General features: G+C 35.5%; 2 protein-coding genes across 5 annotated transcripts in view; one reads left to right on the top strand and one right to left on the bottom strand.

The window, feature by feature from the left end:
• gfra1a (gdnf family receptor alpha 1a) overlaps window positions 1–18385 on the top strand; it is a 293308-nt gene extending 274923 nt beyond the window's left edge. For both annotated transcript variants that reach the window (XR_012388705.1, XR_012388704.1), the window contains one exon: window positions 17907–18385. The gene's annotated coding sequence lies outside the window, so the exon portion shown is untranslated. The remainder of the gene's footprint in view (window positions 1–17906) is intronic.
• Window positions 1–22341, bottom strand: part of atrnl1a (attractin-like 1a) — a 473626-nt gene that overhangs the window by 98804 nt on the left and 352481 nt on the right. The window lies entirely within an intron of this gene.

Here is a 22341-nt window from a genome sequence, read left to right as displayed (position 1 = left end):
CCTGGGTTTATCCTGATTTATGTCTTCTGGACTCATGTAATAACTCAAACCTTTAATCAACCAATTACCCAATAATGCACACATACTGACTCACTGAGATCAGAGCAGTTAGATACAAAATACAATGATGTAACTACAACCCAATAGAAGATTAAAACTATTACATATCTATTACACACACACACACACACACACACACACACACACACACACACACACACTCACAGACACACACACACACACACACACACACACACACACACACACACACACACACACACACACACACATGCACGCATGCATGCATGTATAGTTCCACAATTGTTCAAATTAAAGAAAATTTAATATTTTAATAAATAAAACTGTTTGTAAAAATCAAGGAATTTTTTGTTTTGTTTTTGCTGTATTAAAAATGTACTGAACCATGATATCACTATGCTGTATCGAACCAAACAATGCATTTTGTGAACTCTTACACCCCGAACACAGCAATGAAAATAAGTATTGAACACATCGTTTTTTTTTTTTTTTTTTTTTTTTTTTTCCTATGAATAATATAGCTAAAGGAGCTGTCGATTAAAAAAAAAAAAAAAAAAACTAATTAAAGTAAAATAAAACAAAAAAAACCCTGAAAAAATAGTTATGTGTGATACAATGGAATGACACAAGGAGAAAGTACTGAACTACTAAAATGTGTTCATTTTTTATATAAAAGGCGAAGATTTTTATTTTATTTTTTTGTTGATGACTAATTGATTAGTTTACTCTGTTTATATATGGATTTCTTTGATTGTTACCAACATTCGGAGAAAATTTCTTCATAAAATTTTTTTTTGGAGAACTACATGTATATTTCATAATAATGTTTTTGACAATAGCCTAAACACCATTACTATTTGGAAGTGTACTATCTTCCAGATATGAATAAAAAAATTCATATTCAGTTTATGAACTGTTTTATAAACACAAATAAATAAATAATAATAAAAACACACTGCTTAATAGCACCAACATTCATATTAAGTCATATTAAGAGAACAATATACAGTATGCTTTACAATGGCATTCTGTGACTCTTTAGCCCCTTTCACACAACAATACTGGTAAATATCCGAAAAAAATGCCGGAACCACTTACCAGTTGGTTAAAAAATTCGCTGTTCACACAGGCAGGAATGTTTGAGATTTTTCCCAGAAAAGTCCATTCATAAAACCATTCCAAAATATAGGTAAATTCTGACATAATTAACCAGAAATGACCTCTAAACGCCTCCGCTTGTATTTGTAAACATAGAACAGGCCAGGCATTTGTTAATGGCTTCACATTTATTTAAAGCTTTAGCATTTATGCAACTGCTTTGTCCCAGAGACATCCTAAGGCAGAAGGGCGAACCACAGCTAAATGCTTACAGACTTGACTATATTACAAATTCTGTGGATAGATAAGTATTGTGAACAACTTTGATGAAAACATATGGAGGAACAGTTTCACATGTCGATATGTACATAGTATGTGTGTGTGTGTGTGTGTTTGTGTGTGTGTGTGTGTGTGTGTGTGTTTGTGTGTGTGTGTGTGTGTGTGTGTGTGTGTGTGTGTGTGTGTGTGTGTGTGTGTGTGTGTGTGTGTGCTGGTGCTCATTGGCTACTTTACATACACACGCGTCAAGCAACTGAAGCAGAGCTTGAAGGCAAACCAACAGCGGTTTATCATAAGAATTTTATTGATAATATTTTTCCACATTTGGCATTCAGAAGGAAGATAGAAACGTTCTCTGACTAACCTCTAGCAGCTAAATGTGTCTGGAAAAGAATTCAAAGGCTTTTATTTTCATAAACAGTGTGGACGTGAATGCGTCTGAATGTTCTGACTGGCTGGAGTAGACAAATGCAAATTACCAGTAATGTTAAAATCCTCTTTCTGGACTTTCCGGTATTTTCACAAAATAGCCTGTTCACACATAAAGACCTTTCTGGAAAATTGCTGGTAATTTTCTGGAAAGGTCTGTATGTGTGAAAGGGGCTTTAGTTTCCATCAGCCACAAGACGCAGCTTACACAATGAGGAAATATATACATTTTTATTTAAAATTTACTCTAAACATTTGGTTTGATAATTGCTGGACATGCACCTACTGTACGCTGCTTTGATTTTTTGATGGTTGTAGCAAAAAAAAAAAAAAAAGTCAGACTGAGTTATTAAATATTAACATTAACATTACCACTGTTTTAAATTAATGTGCATACAGAAAAAGGCCACTTGTCTTTGTTTGGTGAGATACATTCAATCTGTTGGGGATTGTTTAGACTCTTTGTGACAAATGGATGTCTAGGAGTGAGTCATTAAATCTTTTATTCCACTAAATCATTTAAATCACTGCTTCATTCAGCTACAATTTCAAACAATATCTAATTTTATTGTGGCTTTGTTTGATAAAAATAAAAAACATTGATATAAATTCGCGCCCAAATGGTTAGACACAATAACAATAACAGACTGAAAAATTCACATCAATTTAGTTACCATAAAATAATATTTCATTTATATAATAAAATTAATTTATCTGTGATTCAACTGCTCCTTTTAATCTTGTTAAAGTCTTTAAAAATTCAGTGGTCACAATGCTAATCTTTAGTTCAACAATGCCTTTTAAAACTTCTCTTGAAGCAGCTGGTATTTTAACATCTCTGTGTAGACTGCAATACAATTATATGATGATAATTGATTGTGTGCACTTAAAGGCATCCATTATCCACTGCCTGTAATGATGCAAAACAGAACAAAAGTACTTTTTTTCACATCTTTGAATAGGCCCTGTCTGAACACAAATTGACAGAATGGGTAGCACAGGGACCCTCTGCATTGGTGACAAAAGCACACAGGCATAGGTCTATAGTAGGTCATTGTAAACATTCACAATGGCTTTCTCCAAAATGATGCACAATAACTCTGGCCGATAAGAGAGTGTAATTTCCGACTCATTCCAGCATGGTTTTAACAGAAAAACCTGTTTACTTTCTAAGCACAGACAGAAAATGAAGCTCTTTTGTCACCAGAAAAGCAAGGTGTCTCAAAAAAAGGCCACACTACAAACCAAGTTGCATTGCTCTAAACAAGCATAATTGTGGGCTGTTTCCTCAAGCGTTTTTTGCAAACTAGCAGAAAATGGACTAAAAGCTCATACAGACCATTTACTGTGTTCCATGTGACAAACTCATTACACAATAGTTTCAAAGTATATATCATTTTTATCCTATTTTCAACTGCTGAAGATCTTCATTTTTGCACACAATAGTTTAATCACAGAAACGTTATCTTATAGCCACCAATGACGTATTTATTTGAAAATAGAATAAGTAACGTTGTAAAGTATTTTTACTTAACTTAAAAGAATTCAACTCAAGTAACATTTCTAACATTCAACATTGTACAATTCAACTGTACTTAATATGCATTAATGTATTGCTGAAAAAAATTATATAATTTTGTGCCTGAAACAGCAAATAATTTTTCCAGCTTATAATAATATATAAATCAAATTTGCCTTTATTGAATTAAGGCTGGGAAGAAAAAAATATTCTATAATATTTAATGTTATTGAATTTAACCTAGCTTATATATAACTGTATGAAGTAGATATATAAAACATTAAAGTGAAAATATGGAATGATAAAACACATAGAAATGTTAGCTTTGAACATCTAGAAATCTAATTTCATATGCACAATCATATATAAAACGTTATTGGGTACTTAAAAGTATAGTTACTATGACTTAATCTTCCAAAGAAATTCAGTTAAAAGTCATAGCCATCAAATAGATTCAAACATTACTCAGAAACAAGGTCAACGATATAGACTTTAGGGAATCCTTCAAATGGAGCAACATTTTTACAATGTGATACACAAATAATACTGCAAAGCATTTTTGTTGGTCCAAACCAAAATCCACATTTCAGAACATTAGGCAACATTAGGACCAGACAAAAGACTGTTTATAATCTGTACATGCCATCTCAGACTGAGCATCTGAGTGCTAATTAGGACTGTGTGACATTGTCATCAAAATTGAAGGAGAGACCAACATCAGTGTAGAGATCAATGATAAACTTGAGGAAATTCACTTTGATTGACTCCTTCATCTTAATCATGAGCTTACTGATCTATCAGAGGGAAACATGCAAAGCTAAGACCCTCCAGATACCAAAATTGGGCGTAAAAGGACTGTGAGTGCAAAGAAGTTAAGTCACATTTATAGATCAACATACTTCAAATGAAACCGAAGAACAAACTGGTGTAGCATCGTCTCGAACAATCTCAAGATAATATTAAAGTTGTTTGGACTTTGGTTGGGAGTACAAAAATGATCAAATAAATGTTTCTGAAAAAACAAGATATTTTGCAGAAAACATATCTGATTATTGCAATTTTAGCTGACTGATTTTACGGTATCTTTTCTCTGTTTCGCTTAATTCCTTATTTAGTTTTTCAACTCAATAAGCATTGGTATCTGTAATTTATATTAAGGAAACACTGAGGGTGGCACGGTGGCTCACTGGTTATCACCGTCACCTCACAGCAAGAAGGTTGCTAGTTTGACTCCCGCATTTCTGAGTGGAGTTTGAATGTTGGTGTGGGTTTCTTCCAGGTGCTCCGGCTTCCACCACAGTCCAAAGACATGCACTATAGGTAAATTGAATGAGCTAAATTGGCATGAGTGTATGAGTGTGTGTGAATGAGTGTGTGGTGATTCATTCCGCTGTGGCAAACTCTGAAATAGAGAGACTAAGCCGAAGAAAAATGAATGAATGAAACACTGTGAAAAACTTAAGCTTTAAAACTAACCTTATAGTCTACTGTATCATTTTTGAAAATGATCAAATGTAAAAAATTATTTAAAGTGAAATATGATGTGTTTATTTATTCAAGCAATCAATTTTGTAGGCCCACTGCACTGCACTGTGCTTTGACCAGCACAAAACCAGCCTTCATTAAAAACAAAGCATTTAATACTATCTCTGTAAAAACAATATTGGGTGATTTGCAATTCATTATATTTATAGCAATAAATTATTTGCATTTTAGTAATTTCCACTAGCATTATTTACTATTATGGAAATATACTTAATTTGCATTCATTTGCCAAATATCTATACAAGTAATACTGAGTTGTTTTTGTTTTGTTTTACTGATGTAATAAACAAAACAAAAAAAAAAAAAATCAGAGTGCCATTTTTTGACATGTTTAATCTAGATTAAAATGAAACCAAATGTTTGAAAGTAAATACTAAGTATGTATTTGAACACATTGATGGAAATGATGCCACTCATAGCATGCCCATGAAGTGCAGCATCGTGCCGAAAAGCAGGATTTATATTTTTTCAGGCTGGGCATTTATTTATTTATTTTTTCAGATTTTCACATTTTTGATGGGAGTTAAGTGACTTATTATCTGGCTTTCTGCTGGTGGGAATGCACTTGTTTAGGTGTTTGCATCTGAGTGTAATTCCACCATGCGTGATGTACATGGAGCAGAGAATTGTAAATGTGCAACCATATAAAGACAGAAATGACATGCCGTCATTTACATAAAATAAAAACCAGATGACGTCACAGTGGTGTAGTGGGTAGCACAATCGCCTCAGAGCAAGAAAGTCGCAAGTTCGAGCCTGGGCTGGGTCAAATGTCATTTCTTTGTGGAGTTTGCATGCTCTCCCTGTGTTTGAGTGGGTTTCCTCTGGGTGCTTCGGTTTCCCCCACAAGTCCAAAGTCCTGTGCTACAGGTGAATTGAATAAGCTAAAAATGGCCATAGTGTATGTGAATGTAAGACTGTATGGGTGTTTCCTAGTGTTGGGTTGTGGCTGGAAGGGCATCCACTGTGTAAAACATATGCTGGATAGGTTGGCGGCTCATTCCGATGTGGCGACCCCTGATTAATATAGGTACGAAGCCAGAAAGAAAATGAATGGATAAATAAATAACATAAGTATAAACCTGTTCTATAGGAAAGGGACATTATATGATTTTGGTTTTGGTTTTGATCTGGTCGCTATATAGGAAATAAAATAAAATGACTTGATGACTTTGGGTGCCTCTAACACAGGGGTCACTAAACTTGTTCCTGGAGGGCCGCTGTCCAGCAGGTTTTAGCTCCAACTCTAGTCAAACACACCTGAAGAACCTAATCAAGGTCTTACTAGGTATACTTAAAATATCCAGGCAGATGTGTTGAGGCAAGTTGGAGCTAAGTACAACTAAGTATGTATAACAAGTATTTATGCTATTGAAAATAAAATCCACCATATACAATATTCCAATGCCTTGTGAACACATTTAGTATGTTCTCTTAAAACACTTTTTAAGTATGTTATTTCAGCAACTTTCAGTGACTTTACATACATATACATTATTATAGGTCACCTCATAAACAATATGCTGATATACAGCAGCATTGTGCTTCAGGGCTGAGCTTAAATCCTGACCTTCCCAATCCTCTACAACTTTGCTTCCTGTCCAGTAGTACAATGAAGCAAAAACAAACAAACAAATTTCTGCAAAAATATGCATTCATTCAATTTCTTTTCGGCTCAGTTCTTTTTATTAATCTAGGGTCGCCATAACGGAATGAACCGCAAACTTATACAGTATGTGTTTTACGCATGGATGCTCCTCCAGCCGCAACCCATCACTGGGAAACCCATACACACTCATTCGCACATATACATACACTATGGACAATTTGTCTTACCCAATTCACCTATACTGCATGTCTTTGGACTTGTGGGGGTAACCGGAGCACATGGAGGAAACCAACGCCAACACGGAGAGAACATGCAAACTCCACACAGAAATGCCAACTGGCTCGAATCAGCGACCTTCTTTCTGTGAGGTGACAGCACTACTTACTGCGCCACCGCGTCACCTCTGCAAACATATAAAATGGTATACACATCCTGCTTACATGTTGTACTACTGTTGCACAGTTTGTACTCAATGGGTTCAACCTGCTTTGACGAGCCTAAAAAAGAACAAACAAAAAAGGACTAAACCGATATAAATTGAGTGAGCTTGTGCTCGATACACCAGACTTTAGCCATTACTATGTTTATAAAAAGCACCAATGTCAAGGCATCTCAAAGATTTTATAAACCCCAGGGGTTATTAAAGAATGAAAAATAACTTTACTGAGAGTTTATCAGGACCTATGAGCTCCTAAAATCTTTTTGTATGGGCATGGTACACTGTAAATACAGTAGATCAATCGTCACAGACGGGAAACTTCCATTTTAACAGGTCCAGTTGGGAAGGTTATGTAATTCTGCTGAGCGGAGCTGAATGTAAGTGACGGTCTGATCCATCTCTGCAGTCATACAAGCGTTTTATAAATGCTTTCACTCCAGGATCACGACCGAGTCTAAAGTCCACAGAGAAAATGAGGCATGCAAGAAAAAAAAGGGAAACTGATTGGGAGGACAGGGATAGAGAGTGATGGATGAAAGAGAACGATATGGTGAAGAAGTAATGAAGAAATAAGAGCAATGGTGTTCTCTCTCCTTCACTTATTTTTGTAATAGTCAGTGACAAGGATGGACAGGCTGCTGAGAAATGTGTAGATACACAAGTATTTCACTGTCTGTTGACATCTCATGCTGTGAAGAGGAGTGTGGCAATTTAGTGGCCATCATCACATCCTCAGTTCACATTAACCCTCATCAAGAGTGCTCTCTGTTACCTCTCATGCACTCCTCTTCAAAGCTGTGTGTGTGTGTGTGTGTGTGTGTGTGTGTGTGTGTGTGTGTGTGTCTAAAATTGAAGAAATTGATGAACAGCTTGCCATTAAAAAATGCAAATATAATATAATTTGCTTAAATAAATATGTTAACAAGAGCTGCATATTGGCACAGTGGGAGGCACATTGGCTTCATAGCAAGAAGGTCACTGGTTGAAACCTCAGCTGGGTCAGTTGTCATTTCTGTGTGGAGTTTGCATATTCTCCCCGTGTTGGCGTGGGTTTCCTCTGGGTGCTGGTTTCCCCCACAAGTCCAAAGACGTACTGTAAGTGAATTGGGTACACTATGTTGTCTGTAGTGTTTGTGAATGAGTGTGTATGGATGTTTCCCAGTGATGGGTTGCAGCTGGAAGGGCATCGAGTGCGAAAAACATATGCTGGATAAGTTACTGGTTCATTCTGCTGTGGCGACCCCAGAGTAATGAAGGGACTAAGCCGAAAAGAGAAAGAATGAATGAATAATAATTTAACCAACTACATTACATTGTAAATAACTACAAAAAAAAAAAAAACAACATATTAAAAATTACAATAAATCAACAAGCCAACAAATAAATGAAATACCAGTAAATAAAAGCTTTGAGATACATGTTGTCCTAAAAATATGTAAAGAAAAGCAGAAATCTGTTAAATTCACTGCATGATCTTTATGAAATTCTATCTCAATCTCAAATTCGAAAACTAAATTGCACTTCCATTTGTTAAAGGGGTGGTCCACTACATCATATTTTAAACTTTAGTTGATGTGTAATGTAGCTGTGTGAACAAACAACATCTCTGAATGGAAGACGCTCAAAGTTCAGTGCAAAGGGAGACATTAACTTTTACAGAGTTAGATTAGCAATTCACCATGTGCATACACCTGAAGGGGCATGGCCAGGGGTAATGTTATAATAGAGAAAGATAAAATCCCATCCAAACGCTGCTTTATCCACAGAGCTTGTTCTGTATTTTGGGCTTCCAAAGGACACAACACAAAGAGACAAGTGCTTACAATTATACAATTTTAATTATGTTCCAGAGAATTATGAAAAAAAGATATAGCTAGCATTTGACAAAGGGACAGCTTCCAGAATCTCTTCCAGTTCAGTGCTAGATTCGTTTAAAGGCTCCTCAGAGAAGGAGCAGCTCTATCCATAATAGCAGAAGCTGTGGATTGTGAGCCAAGATCTGTAAGTAGTTTTATTTGTTTAAATTGATCTATTACATGCACAGTGTATAATGTTAAATGTATGCAGTAGCAAGCATAAACAAAGATGTAAACAACGGGAACTGCTGTTTGGGACCGTTAACAATTTAGCTACAAATTCATATTCATCCATCAAATCACTGTAAACACCCAAAATCTTCACCAGTGCTGCAGTGTCTCTCTATGCAGCCGCTTTCCCTGCATTCTAAATCTCAAATAACAAACTGTTGTAAACATTTTTATTACTTACACAGGCTTATTCCAAATATATGTGAAAGACACTTGTCAAATTTTGATTTAGAGAGCAAGCATGAGGTGCATCTATGCACTCTTCATTTTCTGTCTCACCCAGGCTTAAACTGATACAGCTAACAACTACTCTGAACGACAGTATTTATACAATGGTGAAGCACGTACTTGTAGAGGTGTAGTGCTTTTCCTAGTAACGTGGAGCTGATCTGTAAATCACAGCACATTATGTTAGATGACCAATCAGAGCCTTTTGGGGTGGGTACTTCAGAGCAACTAAGAATTATAGCTGAGTAGCAGTATATAATCAAAGTAGTATATATGAAAAAATAAGATGAAGCATGAGCACACATTGCTTTGCATCTTATAGAGACAACTAAGCCTTAAACAAACTCTGGACCACCCCTTTAACTCGATTTAAACCTGCGAATTAAATTTCAAAGCATTGGCATTTGAAAGTAATTCTCAAATTAGCTCTGATTTGCACCATGGTGTGTGTGTGTCAGTCTGTGTGCGTATGTGTGCCTGTGTGTGTTATCCCTCTTTCCATTACTTGCCCTCCCTCCTTTATCACCTCCTCCCTCTAAACTGCAGCACAGAGGCAAAACAGCTCCGAGTGCAATTACTCCTCAAAAGACCAGCCTCTCATTTCACAAAGTGCTAAATCTTACCTCCGAGCCACTGGCTCTTCTCTCTACAGCAGTGTGTTGTGCACAGACTGCTACCATTTTAGTCTTTAGAGACTCATACGCTCCCCTGTGTGTGTGTAGGTGTGAAAAAGAGAGCAAAAGAGCGCAATCACGCTGTTAAGTACAGCTGTAGAGCTCAGTCTATCATCTCCAATTTCAAGGGACCACACACACACACTAGTGTGACATTAAAGCTAGGTGCTAATCCTATATACATTAGCAGACGCTGTGCTCTTGGAAAGCAAATACAGCTTCATGCATTTCTCATCTCATATATTCCTTTTCATTGTCATAATGCAATTTATTCATGATGAGGATTTAAAGACTGTGTGGATTTAGCAGAAGAGGGAGGCTGATGATTTACTCTGGTGTAAATGATGAGCGAGTCATCAAGCAAGTGTTTTCATGTGGATTAGATTGCTCACAATGTGGTCATGATGGTCAATTATACAACAGAGAGGTCAGAACAGCTATGGGTGCACTCACTTAGACATTCTATATTCTATAGTCACTATTCGTGATATAATGTCAAGAACAGAATATAATGTCAAAGTTTAGATTGCATGTTGAATGAACAAACAAATGAACCAACCAACCAACCAACCAACCAACCAATCAATCAATCAATCCATCCATCCATCCATCCATCCATCCATCCATCCATCCATCCATCCATCCATCCATCCATCCATCCATCCATCCATCCATCCATCCATCCATCAATCAATCAATCCTAATGCAAGATACAATTTAGCTTATATTTGCACTTGCCAAAAAATGCCTGGAATTGGAGGTCAACTGGTGTTCATTAATTTGAATGACAATAAGGCTTTTGCAGCTGGTAGGACAGCTCACATGAACTCAATCATAGAAACAAAATATCAGGTCTGCTTCCCCAAAAGCTATTTTTACTAGGATCCCTAAAGGGATGCAAGTTGGCCAACAGTGACATCAAGCGTGGCATTGAAAAAAAAATTACATATCACTAAGAATGCTGAGAAAAAAAAACCAACACTGCAGAACAAATGCAACAACAGTAAAATAAGTCTTTATTATGTAGCTTATATTATCACTATAAATGCTGCTAATATAAGCTTTCTGGATGTATCTATCATGCATCAATTAAAAAAAAAAAAATATTGCATGCATTTGCTCAAAAAGCTAACAACTATGTAGTATCTATTGTATTGCATTATTACTGTACTGCTTGAATTGTGTTGTAAGTGATTACATCAGTGATTACTACAGTCAATAGCTGAATTTCCATCACATTGTTTTGAATTACATTTTGAAGTATTGCATGACAATCGAGTGATGGAAACTCTGAATAAATAATTGGTCAGTTTTTTTTCCAGTAATGGGAGATGAAAACACAATTGCTGAATGAAATTGCATTGCATGAACTTTACACCCACTATTGTTTTTCATTTGTGAATAAACAAACTCTGGACCACCCCTTTAACTCGATTTAAACCTGCAAATTATTTTTTTTAAGTTAAAGGGGTGGTCCAGAGTTTGTTTATTCACAAATGTGAATAAAGTGCCTTTTCATTTCTTTTTTAGAGCAGCTCATAGTAGTATTACAAACCTAGTTACAAATGAAAAACAATAGTGGGTGTAAAGTTCATGCAATGTAATTTCATTCAGCAATTGTGTTTTCATCTCCCATTACTGGAAAAAAAAAACTGACCAAATATTTATTCAGAGTTTCCATCACTTGATTGTCATGTATTTGAATTTTTTAAAGATTTTAAAAGATTTGCTTCACTTTGGTAGAAACCAAGCTAATGGGAAAGTACGAAAGATTTTTACTCTTTGCAGCCTTCCCCCCTTTTCAGTGCAAACAGCCACTTCTGACAGGGTTAGATCTAGTCTCATGTGAGAACTCCTGATTCATGTGTGTTCTTTCATGATTTATTTTATCACTTCACAAATGTTTGGGTGGCAAACATCGGTTTCAGACCAGGCAGAGGTGTCAGGCTTTCTTTATATTCTACACAATCTATGATGTGTAACATGACTGCTCAACTAAAGCGGAGACAGTCATGTAGTACTGAAAAGCATTCACTACGTACTTAGCATGAGCTGGCTTTCTGGCCTTAGGCTTTTTTAATGGTCTACCAAACTGCTAAGAGTATATTTAGGTGATTTCCTTTCCTGACCAAATAAAAAGTATCCAAATGCTCCCTAACATCAGACAACCATGCAGCTCTGAGCTTTGGGGGTTTTCAAGAGCTGTCACACTTTCTAGCCAAACGTTTTCTGTAATATTACTTTCAAAACTTGACAACTGGAAAATGATTATCAAGAAGCGTATTAAATAGAAGGCACTCAACAATAATAATTTTAAACACAAGTAAAGTAAGCATTTATAACTGAAAAAAAAATTATTTTCACTATATAATAATTTCCATGACCTTTTTAAGATTCTATTTTCCCCATAACTTTTGCATGACCTTTTATATTGCCATGACTTGTTCAGTCCTGTAAATTGCACCTTCACTATATTGCCAGGTTTTCCAGTAACAAGGTCGTGCAGTGATGTTTACAACCTCAGCTAGTCGTCCTTCTTTTCCATATACATAAGGTTAAAATAGACCGAACTAGAGTGTATTTGATTGTCATCTTCTATGCTTGCTTGTATATGACCAAAAGTGGATAAGGAACAAAGACCAGCATGACCTCACTTTTAGAGCAGTCACAGTCCACTGACAGCATGTCTTTATTCTGTTAGAGTTTGTAAAGCATTTCCTCCTGAATTGAAGGTTGAGAAAGTCACGGCTAACAGAGGACAGACACAAGCAGACATATTCGCTTCTTGTGACAGCAAAAGTGCCCCTAATACCCTTCATCAACCATGCATTACTACATTTCTCTCAAAGAAAAGATTCACACAAAAACTCAAAATCCAGCCTGCTTATAATGGAGTATCCTTTGACTTTCATTTATAAATTGCAAAAGTCGGATATATTATCTCGAAAGGTGAAGGCAAATAGTCTTTGCACTTTGCCTCAAGGGTCATATTTAGTTCAACTTCAGTATGGTGAGAAGCAATTTGTTACGAAGGGAAAAAAGCTTGCTTAACTGTAATATCTCCAGTGCGGTTTCAGATATCTTAATCAAAGTTTGTCGTTGCCCTCAAATTTCCCTGGGCCGCTAATCCTTCCTATCCAAACAATACAAGGCAGGAAAGAAGTTGAAGGCCTCCACCAATTAAAGAACCCTCCGGTGGGCCGCATCAATGCGAGTCAGCCTCTGAAATATGATTCAGCAGATTTACAGCTTCATCTCGACATCCCCTTAACGAGGAGTTCACCCAATCAATCCCTGATCGATACCAATCTCCAGCAAGGGCCGTGAGGCAGAATCCACCACAATCCCTATGGAGCTTTGCTTCTGGATAATAAAGCATACAAACAGAGAGCTGGACAGGATGGGATTGTGGATAGTGCAGGCTTATGCCCTTCAGATGAGATGGTAATATGGACGGACATTATGGCATCATCAGCCGGGATAAAACCTTCAGACTTGTGGAGGGATGCTGAAGCTGAGAAAGACGCCCAATCGAGTTTATGACCTACCATCAGCTTTTCCACAAAGCATGTCCGCATTTAATTTAGAGGAAATTACAGATCAAATTTAATTTGCTGGAAATAACAGAATGTCATTATACTGTTGAAGCAGGAAAGTGCACTGTGTTAAACAAGTTCACATGTACACATGAAAGTCATGCACTCTATTTACTTTCACAATTAACTTCCAGATTCTGTGACTGGCATTCTTGGTAATCACAAATTAACTAAATTGACTAGAATTCTGAGAATTTAAAATGATAAAAATGGTGCATCAATTTAATAAGAACAACTGCAATACATCAATGTGTCATGTAAATGTAATGTTTAATATTATATTGTTGTTTAAGTGCATTAAAAAAGACAAAAAGGACCGCTCAGAACTTTGGTTTTGAAAGTCACTGTGTTTTTAATGCAGATATATATATATATATATATATATATATATATATATATATATATATATATATATATATATATATATATATATATTTTTTTTTTTTTTTTTTTTTTTTTTTTTTTTTACTGACTGCATTTTTTAATTAAACAGTCTTGTCAGTCTAAAAAAAAAACGATATTGTCAATATTGCAGTAACCTGATGGAACAATTTGCAGTTTATAGTGCTGTTTTAATGGGGAGAAGATATGTAAAGTGCTTGTGTTTGTGGATACAAAATAAGGTAGTAAATATTGTTTCGTTACAATTATTGGGTTCCTAGTTTATTCCTATGTCTATGTGATGTGCATGTATGCACTGGCACTTGTTTAACAAAAAGTTAGCAAAGTTAAACAAACCCTTTTATAATAAACCTTATGCAATATACACGTTTAGGAATTTTTTAATTAATTTATTTTATTTTTTTAATGCATGTTTACCACAAATACAAGGCTAATTATATGCATTATTTAATTTTAAACTAATTTTATGTCTTTACTTTGGCTAATCTGAGCATTACGATTAGTTATAGCATCAAATAAACTTGGATGAATATCTCACATCTTATGTACAGTAATTGCTAATCAGTGTTTCATCTGCAGAAAGACATTAGAGAAACAGATCATATATCCCTTTCAATGATCATCAATTATCATGTTTGAATAAAATTTTTTAGATTGTATTAATATTAATTTAAAAATAGTCCCTTAAAAACTTCCCAATGTGCTTAATTGCTAAACAACTTCACAATTGGGGTATAATTTTGTTTGTATCACAAAACACCAGTATTATAAAAAGTTAACGCATCAAACAGATTGAACAACAGAGGGAACTGAAGAGAAAGTGATGTAAGTTTTAGTTTGAAACTCTTAATATTAGGTATGGTTCATGTTTAAGATATCTACGAATACATGGCAGCAGCTCAGTTTGTGTCCACTGTAAATTCCCGATACAGATGTAAAATGAAAGTACATAAAAATAAACAATATTGCCCTTTGGGAGTATGAAATGCCCTCCACGTTTATCAGGTATTGTTATGTATTTCTAAATTATTAAATATTCCATGCACCATGCCATCAACACATTGGGTACAACAAAACAACCACTGCCTATAAATGTTTTGTAGGTCAGTTTCATCCAAAGGCTAAGCTTTTATTTCAGTATACCCTGGGCTGGTAGAGCAGGCCTGTTTTAACCATCTCATTTTAGGCCAGTCTGCATCAATGGCCTCCAAATCTAAGTTTAAGAATAAAAAAAGAGCAACAACAAAGAACAAAAGTCATGGGCACAACCTTCAGGCACAGATTCGTATTACAGAAACCCAAAACTGGACAAACAACCACAAAACTACAAAAGTTATGTTGCATCAGCATGCAACATTTCAAAGATTATAAAGTTAATGTTTGGAAGTGAGGCATGTAGGGATGACAGCAGAGGACATCTCCACAGGCGTCTGGATACCGGGACATCTCTACGCCAGAGCTTAGCCTGAGAGAAATAACAGCAAATCATCTTCTATCTCAGAATTGTCTCAAATCAACTCAAAACTTCCAGAAAGTCCCTGAATCCTTAGAAGTAAATGTGGATACTTGGAAGTCAAGATACTAACTGAAGTAAAAAGCGGAGGTATTATAAAACAATGTAGGCCAAGACTACTGTGAAAGATTGTTAACTCCAAAGCAAAGTTCGATTTACCAAAGTGATTTCCCAAAGTGCTGAGTTGGTTTATTTATGCGATAAATAAAGGAAGCACGTTTTAAATACAATGGAAATCAATATGTTTGGTTTCCCAATTTTCTTGAATATACCTTCTGTTTTGTTCCAGTTATAAAGAAACAAAGGTAGAGCTGCATAGTTTTGGATACATTTAAGAATCACAACGTTTTTGTTTAAAGTGATCATGATTCTCTTGCAATTCTGAATAGAAAACAAAACACAAAAACACATTTGCTAAAAAATCTGACAAAATGTTAATTGCAGCATTTCATCCCACGTCAAGCACTTAAAGGTGCCATATACTGCATTGGTTTAAAAAGTGAAATTGTTCTCTGATATCTACATAATGGATTTATGGCTTCGGCAAGTTAAATTACTCATTTATTACATAAAATACCCCTATAATCAGAAGATGTCACAATTGCTCACGCTATAAATGCATGAAACTCTGGAATTATCAAAATAACACATATCTATTAACAACTATTACTACAGGCACTGGAACATCAACATGCTGGAATTACAAGGAGATGTGGACAATTCAATACCGGACAAAGGACTGAACAAAACACAGCAGTATACAGTAAATACACAAAGCATTATGAACTGAATACAAAGAACATTACATTAACAAACTTTGGGAAAACAGAACAAAGGAATCACATGATGCAAACATAAAGCACATGGAGCACAGCACATGGGAAAGCAGAGATGGGGGACTCGAGTTATATGACTTGACTCGAGTCAGACTTAAGTCACAAAATTTAGAACTTGAGACTTACTTGCGAAATATCCAAAAAAAGCCTCGACTTGACTTGGACTTGGCTGTCATGACTTGAGACTTGACTTGGACTTGAGTTAAATGACTCGAAAAAAAATGTTTTTTGTTAAATACACAACCGTTTGTTATATAGTATGCATTTAAAAGCAAAACAAAACCGAAAGTTCTAAGTCACGCATGCGCAGTATTAACTGGATGTGACCTGAATCATTTGGTTCAGAAGAACCGCTTTAAATGATTCATTTGAACGACTCATTTGAACAATTCATTTGCTATTCGGCCATCAGATAGGGTGATGAAAATTAAAAGGCACTCCGCCAAAGATAAACGCCTATTTTATGGGTTTAAAGATTACAAACAAGACGGCTAATCAAAGTTTATAATATTTAGACTGACTCAGTGCTTCCCACATTTGGGCGGGCTTACACGTTTTTTTTTACAGTTATTATCATTCTTCTACACTGTTTTGTATCCGCCTAATTTAACCAAAGATCCACGATCGATGTAGTGGAAAATCCTCGCTCCTTACTCATTTAAACTGTCTGCAAAATATACCTACACCATTAGGCTATAAGTGTTATCTAAAAATCTAAAGGTTCAAAATTGCCTTTAGAGTTCATTCTTAGCAATTCATATTACAAATCAAAACATTTTTTATTGGAGTTATTGAAATGTACAAAATGTCTTTGAGGAAGATAATCTTTACTTTTAATATAATAATGTTTTTTGTAATAAAAGAAAAAATAATCATTTTGATTCAATATTTTTTTCCCAAAAATATTCACCTGTGCACTATAAGATTGGTTTTGTGATTTACGGTCTCATTTAATTAATAGTATAATATTGTAATGGCTTTGATTTAAGCACACTCATTCCCCTGAGCAGAAAGCCATCTGATTCACTAGTGATGAAAGTGTCATTTCAAATGACAGTTTATATACTGTATATATATATATATATATATATATATATATATATATATATATATATATATATATATATATATATATATATATATATATATATATATATACTGTGTGCGCGCGTGTGTGTGTGTGTGTATGTGTATATATATATATATATATATATATATATATATATATATATATATATATATATATATATATATATAAACTTAGATTGACTTGAAAGTGACTTGCTAGACCAACCTACGACTTGATGAGACTTGAAATAAGCAGTGACTTGACTTAACTTGACTTGACTTGGGTCTGACAAAAATTGACTTGACTTGCTTGAGACTTGAAGCTTATGACTTGAGACTTGCTTGTGACTTGCACATGTGTGACTTACTCCCACCTCGGAAAGTGATGTGACTTAACACAAGACACTAGACTGTAACAGAAGGTCCATGATTGACCATATATGGATTTTATTGTGAATATTAATGAGCTCAGCTCTGACATGCAGCTCTTAAAGACAACACAACACACAAAGCACATAGTAAAGTTAACCTATTTTGCTCAACAGGGGCCTCATGTATCAACGCTGCGTACGCACAAAAACTTTGTGTACGCCAGGTTTCACGCTCAGAATCGCTCACGTTTGGATTTACTAACAATGAACTGAACGTGGGAATGTGCGCACCTTCACGGCAGCTTTCTGGCAGGCGTACGCACATTTTTTGTGCGTGTCTGTTTTATTTCCATTGGCGACTCCTAGAGGCAGTTGTGTTAAATTCCTCTCAACAAAGTGTCTGAGCCTTGCAATGGCAGCTGTATGAGACGGGATTAGCAGGTATATAAGGTTTCCATACCATACATTTGACCAGCTAAACATTAAAGTACAATTTGCAGCAGTCGCCTGTTTTCCCAATGTAATCTGAGCAATCTACTGCACGCACATTGCTATAAAGACACTATCTGAAGATGAATTTGCATGCGTGAATCAGAAACATTTCCATTCAATAAATGTGCAAATAAAATATGATGCTTATTGATATAAACTTATTGATGATTCCTACTTGTCTTTCTCGTGATAAATAGTTGGCAAAATCTGATATGTAGCGGGGAAAAAACAAGTAAGAACTCATCAGACGCTGGATTCGAGCCGAGTCCATGCTCGAACGTATCAATTCATGATCACAAGCGTCTTGCGAGTAGCGCCACTGAGACTGTTAAGCATCCTGCAACATTTTACAGATATAAACCACACTATTTCTTCTTTTTAATGCACACAGTGCGATGTTCAGACCCAACTGTGTTGACCGCATCAGCTAAACTCTCCCACTCTATTTTTTTCTTTTGTTGTTAATTCCGGAGAACAAACTTGCAAATAACACCGCTTTTCTCCGGTCTACCTCCGAAGGCAGCACCTCCAATTCACATTCTGTTCAAAGTTTCTCTTTTTGCTTGCCTTTGACGTTGCTTTTTCGTTGGGTTTTGCCATTAGCATAGTCATTAGCATATTCATACGGGGGAGGAGGCAGGGAGGGGTTTTGTGCTCGTGCATGTTGCGCTCAGTTTCACGTTCATTCAGATGTACAAAAGAATATGCGTGAGATTCGGCGTACGCAGTGTTTCATACATCTGAATTTTTTTCTGCGTACGCACATTTACAGCTTTGTGCGTACGCAATGTTTTAGTAAGATTTCCACGCAAGTCTTCGTACATGAGGCCCCAGATCTGTTAAATAATAGACAAAAGAGATTCATAGAGATGTACATGTGATTGTTGAAACACACACATCAAATAAAAAAAAATCATAAATTAACAAAAGATGTAACTAAACATAGCTTATGACTTTTCCGAATTGAGGTGAAAGAATCTATAATCTGTAAATCTTGCATTTTGCCTTCTGAAACGTTCTTGAACAAGTTTTGTGCTTTTTTGCCCAGTAACGCTTAGTGAAAATTTTTCAAAATAAAAGTGTCATACATTGTAAGTTAAATTAAAGACTATAAAAATTTATTGAGTTTGCTCAAATTTAGGCTAAAAATAACTAAGGTAGGGAAACTATCATTGTTTTCTCACTAGAAAATATTTAGCTAAACGCAGCCTGAGATGTGTATATTAATGATCTCAGAGCTGCATACTGTACGAGTCTGTGAACTCTGGATGATGCAGCTGCTCGTCAAGTCTGGATGAATGACCTAAAGTAGGCATACATGCAAATGCAGGGGGCATGGCCCATAAGTCTTTTTTTTTTTTTTTTTCTGATTGGCCCATTTTCCACCTGAGTTTTACATTTGTTGAATTTACGTGAGAACAAGGAAACAGTGGTTTCTGAGGCTCACAATATGACATTTTTATATGCTAATCTCTTATTATTCCACTATGCCTTGGTATACCCAGATTTTCATTATAGGGCACCTTTAACAAACATACTCAAATCTTTAGGAATAAGACTGTGTGTGTCTTAACATGAATAAACAATTATATATTTTTTGTAAAATAGTTCCTTTAAGAAATATAAGGTACTCATAAAAAATAGTGCTTACAAATGCCATCTCAATTTGAAAAAATATCAGAAACATTTATTAGGCAAGTAAATAGAGCATATGGCTGCTATACAGAATTTACTCGCCATTAACACAAGCCACTAACAAGTATAAATAGGCTGCTAAATGCATATGCAAATGTAACATGAGCTGTATCTACAAGGCTTCAGGCGATTACAACTCACTGAAAGGCTCATATGCACACAATTTTCCCTTTTCTCACACACACACACACACACACACACACACACACACACACACACACACACACACACACACACACACACACACACACACACACACACACAGACACACACACAGACACACACACACACGCATCCTTATAAATGCATGCAGCTCACATAGACACTTTTTACAACTCCTCTTGCCTTTAAACTAGCTGTCCTTGCAGTGCAGTCTTTAAAGTAAAGGGAGAGAGAGAGAGAGAGAGAGAGATAAGTGTAGAGCTGGTGCCGTTTGACTGCTTGTTGACTCTTGAGAGGCTTTCTCTTCAACAGCTCCTCGGCTGAGAGCAGAACTGGCCTGATTGCAGCAGATGTTGGCACTTGAGTGGCGGCAGGCTAGAGGTAATTAGTGCCCAGCGCTTGCTATGTCTGATTCCTCCTCTAGCTCTCTGTCTCTCTGACATTCTGCAATGGCCACTAGCAGAGCATGCAGCGCTGCACTGGATACTGCAGGGATAATAAGATCAGCCAAACTGCTAATCAGCAGAATCAAAACACGATCTGGAGAACAGTAGTAAACACTTTCCCCCACTAATGATCTGCTTTCAGAGGGTTGTGGAAAATATGAATTTAATAAAATAATTTTAAAATGTAAACTAAAAAAAAACTAAACTAAACTAAAATGATTTATATTTATAGATTTATACTAAATATAATCATCTGTATGAATAATTGGGTGAATAATTTAATGACTCACTCATAAACTCAAAAGTTTCTTAATTAATAATTATTTTGATTGAATCAGCTGAATGAATCTTGCTCCTGAAACTACTGTAATTGGTGTTCTTGAACAACTTTTGAAGAATGACTCAGTGAATTAATTGTAGACACGTATTTTGCTGCTGAATGAATCAGATTAGTACATTTGAATAAAACTATTTGAGTAAATTAGTTTTAACATTTATATACTGTAACAGTTTTGTTTTTGGTCAGTCACTTTTTTGCTTCTGAATCACTGTGTTTTAAACTAGCTGTTATTGGGATGATTCCTTCACATAAATACAGATTTTGTTGCTGAATGACTCAGTGTGTTTTTGAGTGGATTGCTCACTGACTCACAATCAATCATTTATTACGCACCGAATTATGGCGATGCAAATAGACTGAATTGATAATACTTATTTGTTTATATTTTTGTGTGTAAACTTTAAATAGATTTACTTCACATTTAAATGGAAACACACAAATTTGTTTAATTAATTAACTAACTACTGGGATATAAATAAAACGATTAAATAATTGATCTCTATCTAAAAAGTCATAAAATCAGAAACATTTTTAACATACTTATTAAGTGCATTGTTTAATGACAAACTCAAAATCAACACCTTGGAATTATAAGGTTTGATCTGCATTTTGAATGCTACTGAGATATTGAGCTTCAAAGTTTTTTGCATTCCATAGCAAACAGTATTTGTGTAACATTCTTTTTTTTATTTAAAAGTCTAAAACTGTAAATATCTTAAAAAAAACTTACTTTAATGTAAATAACTTGTCATTTAATAAGAATATTTCAATAACTCAAAAAAAATGTCAGATAAAAATGTCAGATAAAAATGTCAGATAAAAGCTTATAATTCTAAGGTGACAAAATGTCATTACAGTAACTTGTTTTCATTTATTCATTTATTCATAGTCCCTTATATCATTGGTCGCCACAGCGGAATAAACTGCCAATTATTCCAGCATATGTTTTATGTAGCGAATTCCCTTCCAGCCACAACCCAGTACTGGGAAACAACCATTCACACTCTCATACAGTACTGTCAATTTTGTTTACCCAATTTATATATATCTATATATCTATATTGTATATTATATTTAATGTATATGGCCATACAAACAAAGCACTTCACAATTTTGAGGGGGGTCTCTCCACACCACCACCGGTGTGAAGAATCCACTTGGATACCCCTACCCATGGGATTTTTAATGACCACAGAGAGCCAGGACCCTTTGTTTAAGATCTTATCCAGACAGTATGGTGTTCTCTTCACTTTAGTGGGGCATTAGGACTCACAAAGACCACAGACCGAGTGCCCCCTGCTGGCCTCACTAACACCACTTTCAACAGCAACCTAGTTTTCCCATGTCGTTTCCCATCCAAGTACTGACCAGGCTCAGCCCTGCTTAGCTTCTGTGAGTAACCGGTCTTCAGCTTTAGCATACAGTGTTGCTGTACTTGCCAGCACCTTGTTTTATCACTAAATAAATTATAGTA

Source organism: Danio rerio, chromosome 13 (assembly GCF_049306965.1).
Source record: "Danio rerio strain Tuebingen ecotype United States chromosome 13, GRCz12tu, whole genome shotgun sequence".
Classification (NCBI taxonomy): Eukaryota; Metazoa; Chordata; class Actinopteri; order Cypriniformes; family Danionidae; genus Danio; species Danio rerio.
The sequence above is the reverse complement of the archived record's forward strand: the minus strand, read 5'-3'. Positions and strand labels throughout refer to the sequence as shown.